Source organism: Lampetra planeri, chromosome 51 (assembly GCF_965212315.1).
Source record: "Lampetra planeri chromosome 51, kcLamPlan1.2.h2, whole genome shotgun sequence".
Taxonomy (NCBI): Eukaryota; Metazoa; Chordata; class Hyperoartia; order Petromyzontiformes; family Petromyzontidae; genus Lampetra; species Lampetra planeri.
Genome location: NC_136157.1, coordinates 5,629,015 through 5,637,163, shown reverse-complemented (window position 1 = coordinate 5,637,163; position 8,149 = coordinate 5,629,015).

The following is an 8,149-nucleotide window of genomic DNA, read 5'->3' as shown; positions in this document are numbered from 1 at the left end:
AGCCAAGCCCCTAGCGCCGCTGGATGGGGAACCTCGGCCACGCAATTAGCCCCGAGCCTTCCATGCGTTCTCCTCCAGTGGGACTCAGTCTTTAGCCCGGGGGAGTCGGGGGGTGGGGAGAGGAGCTCAACGCGAGACACCCGCGGACTCACCGTGCCCACCACGTGTGCCGCTAAGCGGCCTGTCCCATGAGCTGGCCACGCGGCCGTCAGCCGGAGGTCCCGGGGTGGCACGACCGCCTGGCACGGCACAGCTGATCATCCTTCGTCGTCGTCGTCGTCGTCGCCTCTGGCTCTGCGTGGAGGTGCTTGGGTGGCGTTGTTGGGGCCTCGGGGCCCATGGGCTGTGGGGCCAGCGTGGAGCTCTCCTCCCTGCTACGACGACTGCTGCCCAGCGGCTGCGTGGAGACGCCGGGATCCGAGCTGCCCACCACGGCCCCCGTGGAGGCGATGGAGGTCTCCGTGCCAATGTGGATGCCCGTGCCGCAGATCCTTCTCTCGCCGGTAACACGCGCCGCCACGCGAACACCTCCTAGAAGGGCTTTCTGTGAGGCTTGTGTTGCTTCCGAAACGTCGTGATTTCATCTTCTTGGTTCTTTCGGTAAAGTCACGTAGAAGGGAAATAAAAAAATAAAATATAATAAAATTATTCTCACGACGTTTCGGCCACAACGCAAGCAGCCGTCCTCAGGTGAAGTACAGGTCTGTCGGGCAGACAGCGTCTGATGGTGCATTTTCTTTGAGTTGTTCCGACAGACCTGTTCTTCACCTGAGGACGGCTGCTTGTGTTGTGGCCGAAACGTCGTGAGAATTATTTAAGTGGTTTATTTTTATTATTTTATTATTTCCCTTCTACGTGACTTTACCGAAAGAACCAAGAAGATGAATCCCTGCAGTCACGAAAGCTTTAAGTCGTGATTTCATTTAGTTACTTTCATTTTTTTGATAATTGTTTTTTTTTACCCTTTTATCTGGTAACAAAACTGACACCTTTTTTTTTACAAGGAGTCATGTTTGCATAGACCACAATAACGGGTAAGGAATCAAAACCCGTTTGCGACCTCTGACCACCGTCCGCTCATTTCAGAGATGCTCGATCCGTGCCCCTGGCAGTCAACGCTCGACCACTCGAGCGCTTCCTGCCACGGCCATGAATCAAAGCCAGGCCGCCAGGGCATCCCCTACACACGTATACCTACTAAGGATATCCCCTTCACCCACCCACCCCCCCCGTATAGGCTTTAACAGGCTGTTGTTGGGGCAAGTGCTGTTAGCGAGTAGCAGCACCTCAAGTTCAAGTTCATTTCAAGTTCATTTATTAGGTATGGCCCTGTGAGCCATTCGGCTCTTGAATAGGGTGCAACCGCAACAAACAAAAACAAAAACATGAACAAAAAACATCTTAAAGTGAATATGTGACTAAGTGCAAACAGAAAATCCAAGAAAAGACAGCAAACTATTGCATAAAAAACATTGTGCACCAATACCTATGAAGGCCGGCACGGCACACTCCCACCTCCACCTCCATCCCACCTCCCACATCCACCTCCCTCCCACCTCCACCCGACCTCCACCTCCCTCCCGTCCACCTCCTTCCCACCTCCACCTGAACCAAGACAAAGATCCTCCCCACCCCGTGTAGCCTTAACAGACTGTTGGGGCAAGTGCTGTTAGCGAGTAGCAGCAGCAGCACCAATGAAGGCTGTCGGCACTGTGGCACACGAGGGGGTGGGTGGTCAGCATCACGGCCAGCCGTCTTTGTCTCTCTGGTGGTGATGTTTTGCGTAGGGGCCGTCCATAAATGACGTCACGCACTTAGGGGGGGGTCAGACATTTGTGACGGGAGGGGGGGGGTTGAGAAATGTGACGTCACATAAAAATGCGCAAATTTAAATAAATATAGACAACACGTTCTACTTAATTAAATAGACTTTTTAATAAATGTTTTCTCCTACAACATCAGAGTGCAGCGCCACATTAAATACGCACTACGATGGCAATAGTTTAAAGCGATTTGAAGCATGTTTAATGTTTTTTTGGGGGGGGGGCAGAGCTTTGTGACGTCATATTTGAGGGGGGGTCTGACTTTTTGTGACGCCGTGTGACGACGACGATGGGGGGGGGGTCAAAAATCGTCCAAAATCGCGTGACGTCATTTATGGATGGCCCCATATCGCACCGTGTGTTCATTTAAGGCTGAAGCGACCTCGTAAAAAAACCGGGAACGGATCAGAGATGCTCGTCACTGGCGTTGAGCCGTGAGCGGGAATCGAACTCAGGTCACTGGATTCAGGGCGCAGTTACGCTAACCACTGCGCCACCGCTCCCTCCCGAAGACAAACGCGCACGCACTGCGGATGTGAATTGATTGGCAATCACGCTCGGATGATGTTGGAAGGGAAAATCTCGGAAGGAGAATTGAGTGAATATCGACCGGACATTCATGTGACACGACTGAATGTGCATTCCCCCCCCACCCTCCTCTCTCCTGGCGTCTTGTGATGATATACACTGTAAATGTAATAGTGTTCAGCCAGTGTAAACCGCACACAGTCTGAGTTCTATACTGCAGGGTGTGTGAACTGGTGATCGCGCAAGCGGTGACGCTCACGGCTCACCAGCTAGAAGGGCCTAGGGTTCGATCTGCGTGGAGTTTGCATGTCACCACCCTCCCCAACACCCACCCACGCCTGTTCCGAAAACATCTTGATATGTAGAGAACCGCAGAACTTGGGCAATTGTTTGGTAGCCTCGCTGCTGCTGCTGTTGCCTTCCCGGCACGTCTGTGGTCCCACAGCGATGGTGAGAGATGCAATGTTCGTCACATGACGGTACTCTATGTATGTAAGTGTTGAACAAGGGGAGTGCACAAGCGTGGTCACCACATCTGCGCCTCTATGTAAGGAACGAAACAGGTGGGCTTCTCCACAAAGCTGGCTGTCCGCCTGATAAAGCTGGTTGTAATTACTGGCGAAACGTCGTAGCTCAGACTTGTAAATGTTGCGGCTTGGCTCTCCAACACACCGGTTAGTGCTGTACTAGTACACTACACTACACACTTGCGAGGATTCATGTCTGCATTAACCACAATACTTGCAGTCAAATGTAAACAAAAACACACTATGGTTTCAGTTTTGTTGCCAGAAAAAAGGGGGAAAACCCTATTTTTTTGGTTTTTTTACGTGGTGGTTTGGCTGCTGCAGCTCCTTGCTTTTAAAATTCCTTCCCTTTATGACTGCTAACCCTACTTCCTCCCTTTGTTGCTGCTAATCCTACATAATGCACGGGCATAATATGACTTTGAGACCCCCCCCACCTCCTATGCATTCCGCAAGTAGTGACTTATCCCATATCTGCATTTTCCATAAATATGCTAAAATGCATCTGTTGATATGCAAATTCCTTTGTCAAGGCGCCCTTCTTCCTCTAACCCAGCTTAAATATACGCTGCCAAGCTTGGTGGTGTTCATTCAGACGCTGTCTTTCCGACAGCCCTGTTCTTCACCTGAGGACGACTGCTTGCGTTGTGGCCGAAACGTCGTGAGAATTGCATTTTATTATGTTTTATTTTTATTATTTTATTATTTCCCTTCTACGTGCCTTTACCAAAAGAACCAAGAAGATGAATCCCTGCAGTCACGAAAGCTTTAAATCGAAATGAAAACCCTATTATTAGTAACGAATTGCCACGTTTTGCTCACGTGCCAAAACGTTACTGTGTCGGGTGGTGGCGGGTTTAACGACACATTTACATATTTACGTGATCTAACCCTCCACCAAAACTCCCCTTTATCATGGATAATATTGGTCGCGAAAGCCTACGTGTTCAAATTAATTAAATAAGTAAAATAATAGATATTTTTTTAATCACTCGGGGAGAACACCACGCACCTCTGCAAGGGTGAATAAGAGATTGCGTGTTCGCGACACGCTTCTTACTGTAACAATACAATGCCAAGACCATATCTATTGTAAGGTTTTGTTACATTCTCGAAGACTTGTACGTATGAACGTCCGTACGTTTGAACGTCTTTCGCGCCGTGCGTAGCCAACCGTGCTAATCGTAGGTGCGAAATGCCATACTGGTGAAAGAATTAGAGTGATTGTTCAATAGTGATGGCGATGATGATGATGATTTACAATCTGTAACTCGTAGAGTTTGTCTCTCATTCTCCGAGAGAGAGAACGATTCGGAGGCGTGGGAAACCACGAGACAAGCGGGATAGTAAAGCCAGGACCGGCGCGATAACAATAAATAATTGTCCGAGTTCTGCTGTCCTACATGAGGATGTTTGGTCACCTCCACTAATGAGTGGTTGTGTGTGGTGAGAGGAAACCGGGAGTGCCCTGAGGAAGAAAAAAACCCACGTGGTGCATGGGGAACAGCCATTTAACTAATTCATGACGATTTTAATTTCCCCAAGTAAGGCCCGCTTAGCTATACAGCTTATTTTTCAGGAGCGCACTGGCTATCACAAACGATCGCTCAACGAAGTGACTCATCATCACGTGGACATTTATATCGGCCAGATGCTCTGAACGCGTGATGTTTTTTCTGAATTTGGAGGGGAAAACCGGAGGACCCGGAGAAAAATCCACGCGATCACGGGGAGAGAGATGGAGAGAGAGAGAGAGAGACGCAAACTCCAAATACACAGCAGGCGTCAGGGTCGGGACCGAACTCATGATGCCCTCCTTGCATACCAGGCGATGTTGTTGTTTGACTTGCATCCCACTGGGATTTTTGCACACAGCGTTGGTGTAGGGTGCTTTTTCTTCAATATTTTGCTGTCTTTTCTTGGATTTTCTGTTTGCACTCAGTCACATAGTCACTTTAAGATGTTTTCTTGTTCATGTTTTAGTTTTTTTGTTTGTTGCGGTTGCACCCGATTCAAGAGCCGAATAGCTCACAGGGCTACACCTAATAAATTAACTTGAACTTGATGTAGTTAACATCTCCTAGCCGTTCTAGATTTGAAGCTTTCGTGACTGCAAGGATTCATACTCGTAGGTTTTTTTTCGGTAAAGTCACGTAGGTAAAAAATAAAATTAAAAGTTAATAAAAGTAATAATGGAAATAAAATAAAATGAGAAATCACGACGTTTCGGAGGCAACACAAGTCTCCGTCATCAGGTGGGACCGTCACAGCTAAAATGACTGCATCAAATCATGATGCAGTAATGCCTCCGAAACGTCGTGATTTTTTATTTTATTTCCATGATTACTTTTATTAACTTTAAATTTTATTTTTTACCTACGTGACTTTACCGAAAAAAAACATAAGAGTATCTCCTAGCCACCGTTGCGAAATTATTTCACGTCGCTGTGCCGCCTTAACCCTGGCACGTCGGGAGGTGGCGATGCCGCATCACGACGGGGTCCGAGGGAGCCGTCTCTGGGGAAGCGACTCCCCTACCCACCCCCGGGGCCATCGCGAAACGAAATCGCTCGCCCAAGTCGCCTTATTGTCGCGTGCAAATTGAACTCTGCTGCAGCGCGAGCCGGTTTCCTCAACCCCCAATATCACTGCGAGGTCAGCAGCGAGGGCTGGTTGGTGCATCGCGCATGGGAACGTTGCGAAACTCTCTTGCCGGAGGCGTCGATGAGGTGCCGCGTGTCCTGAGCTCGCCAGCAGCGCGGGGGGCGGTACAGCAACGATGTGGACCTCCACCGGGTCCGCCTGTCCTGGATAGCGTGTTGCCCCCTCGCACGCGTGGATGTTTCTAAGCGTGCTCCGGTTTTTTTGTTTTGTCCCACGTGTGTAAACACGCGTTGTTAATCGACCGAGAGCGCCTTTATGTATAGAGGGCTGCAGAGCTTGGGAAATAGTTGGTGGTGGTGGTTGCTCCTCGCAGCGTGGCTGCTGCTGCTGCCTTCCCTTTCGTCTGTGGTTCCTCCTCCTGGTGCCTCTTGAGTCGTCCTCTCTCTTTCTGAGTCTTTCTCTCTCTCTGAGTCGTCCTCTCTCTAAATCGTCCTCCCCACCTCTCTCTCTGAGTTGTCCTCTCTCTCTGAGTCGTCCTCACACTCTCTCTCTCTGAGTCGTCCCTTCTCTCTCTTACTGAGTCGTCCTCTCTAAGTCGTTCTCTCTCTGAGTCGTCCCCATTCTCTCTCTGAGTCGTCCCCCGCTCTCTCTGAGTCGTCCTCACACTCTCTCTCTGAGTCGTCCCTTCTCTCTCTGAGTCGTCCTCTCTAAGTCGTTCTCTCTGAGTCGTCCCCATTCTCTCTCTGAGTCGTCCCCTCTCTCTCTGAGTCGTCCTCTCTCTGAGTCATCCCCTCTCTCTCTCTGAGTTGTCCTCTCTCTCTCTGAGTCGTCCTCTCTCTCTCTCCGAGTCGTCCTATCGAGACGAACCCTCTGCCAGCCGAGCGCGCGTGGTGTTTGCGGAATGGAGGAAGCTATCTGGCGGACTTTTCACGCTGAATGAATGCAGGCCCTCTTAAAATACCCAAACGGTGAGCTCGCGGAAAGTTTGTGGTGCTCCGCACGCCTGAGACGATGCCGAGGGTCAATAATCGCCGGCAAAGGCTTTCACGTCACGCACTCACAGCCCCACGCCGCCAACGGAACGACTCACTTCTCTCGACGGAACCCGCAGTCCAAAAGGGGTCATCGCAGCGACCACGCCATCGCTTCGTTCCTTCGTCCTTCTTCCTTGTGTCGCGAATGGAACGAACCCGTCACGCAGTTCGGGATTAAGGCGCGACTCCAATCTGCTGTGCCCTTGCTTGTTTTAGCCACGGTCGCAGGGAGATGTTAACTACCTCGCCTGGTGTACAGGAGGTCATCGTGGATTCGATCCCGACCCTGACGCCTGCTGCGTATTTGGAGTTTGCGTGTCTCTCTCTCATCATCACGGTGGCTAGGAGATGTTAACTCCCTCGCCTGGTATACAGGAGGTCGTGGGTTTCTTCCTGACCCTGACGCCTGCTGTGGTATTTGTAGTTTGCGTGTCTCTCTCCCCGTGGTCGCTTGGCTGTTGTACATTCCCACATGAGGATGAGCCCAGTGGCGGCTCCTGCAAAATCTCTCAGGGGGGGGGGGCAAATGTCTGGATGATTGATAAGGATAAGGTCCACCCATGCAATGGATAAATTAACAGCTTAAGCATGTAAAGGCAACTTCACTTCTTTAATATTAATGAAAAATAAAGTGACTCTTACAATACATCTTGTTTGTTTCTATACTCACTATTAAAACAAACCACTCGAGTTTATTTTATTAAAGATTCCATTAGGTGGCAACAAATTATATTGTTGGATGAAACGTGCTTACGTATGATGACGTAAGCACGTATGATGACGTAAGCACGTATGATGACGTAAGCACGTTAGGGCGAGCCCTCCCGGAAGCCATAGAGAATGCATTGCAGCGCCCCCCGTTCGAAAAAAAACATCTTTGAATGTAAGTCTATGGGACCACTCGGGGCGATTCTCAGCTGGAGGGAAATCGCCCAAAAAGAGGCGGTACTCCACAGAACGTAGCATGACGCTGATTGGACTATATCCAGCGGCACAGTGACGGCTAGCGTGACTCTGTGGTTGAATGACATTGGTGGTGCGTCGCCCAATCGCCCTAATGAAGAAACCGCCCCTGGATGAGCCCACTTCAGTTGAGTTGTCATTTGTGATAGCCGGGTCGTTTAAAAAAATAGAGCTACGTAGCTAAAGTGGGCTTCACCTGATTTAAAGCTTTCGTGACTGCAGGGATTCATCTTCTTGGTTCTTTCGGTAAAGTCACGTAGAAGGGAATTTTTTTATTATGTTTATTTTTTATAAAAAAAAATTTTTTATTATGTTTTATTTTTATTATTTTATTATTTCCCTTCTACGTGACTTTACCGAAAGAACCAAGAAGTTGGCTTCACCTGGTTAAAATATATATTTTTTATCGTTGAGTTTATTTGGAGTTTGCGTGGTCTCTCTCCACATTTCGTTGAGCTATCACTTGTGATATCCAGGTTGCTACCGAAAGATACCTGTATAGCTGAATTGTGCCTTACCTCGTTTATATATATAAAAAAAAGAAGCGTAATAGTTTTCTTTTATTGAAGTGGCATTCGAGACTTTGGCAGAAAAAAAACGTTGTTTTAGTTTACATTTTAAAGCCTAGACCACCGGCTCGACAGAGCTGAACGCGTGACCGTTGCTTAGA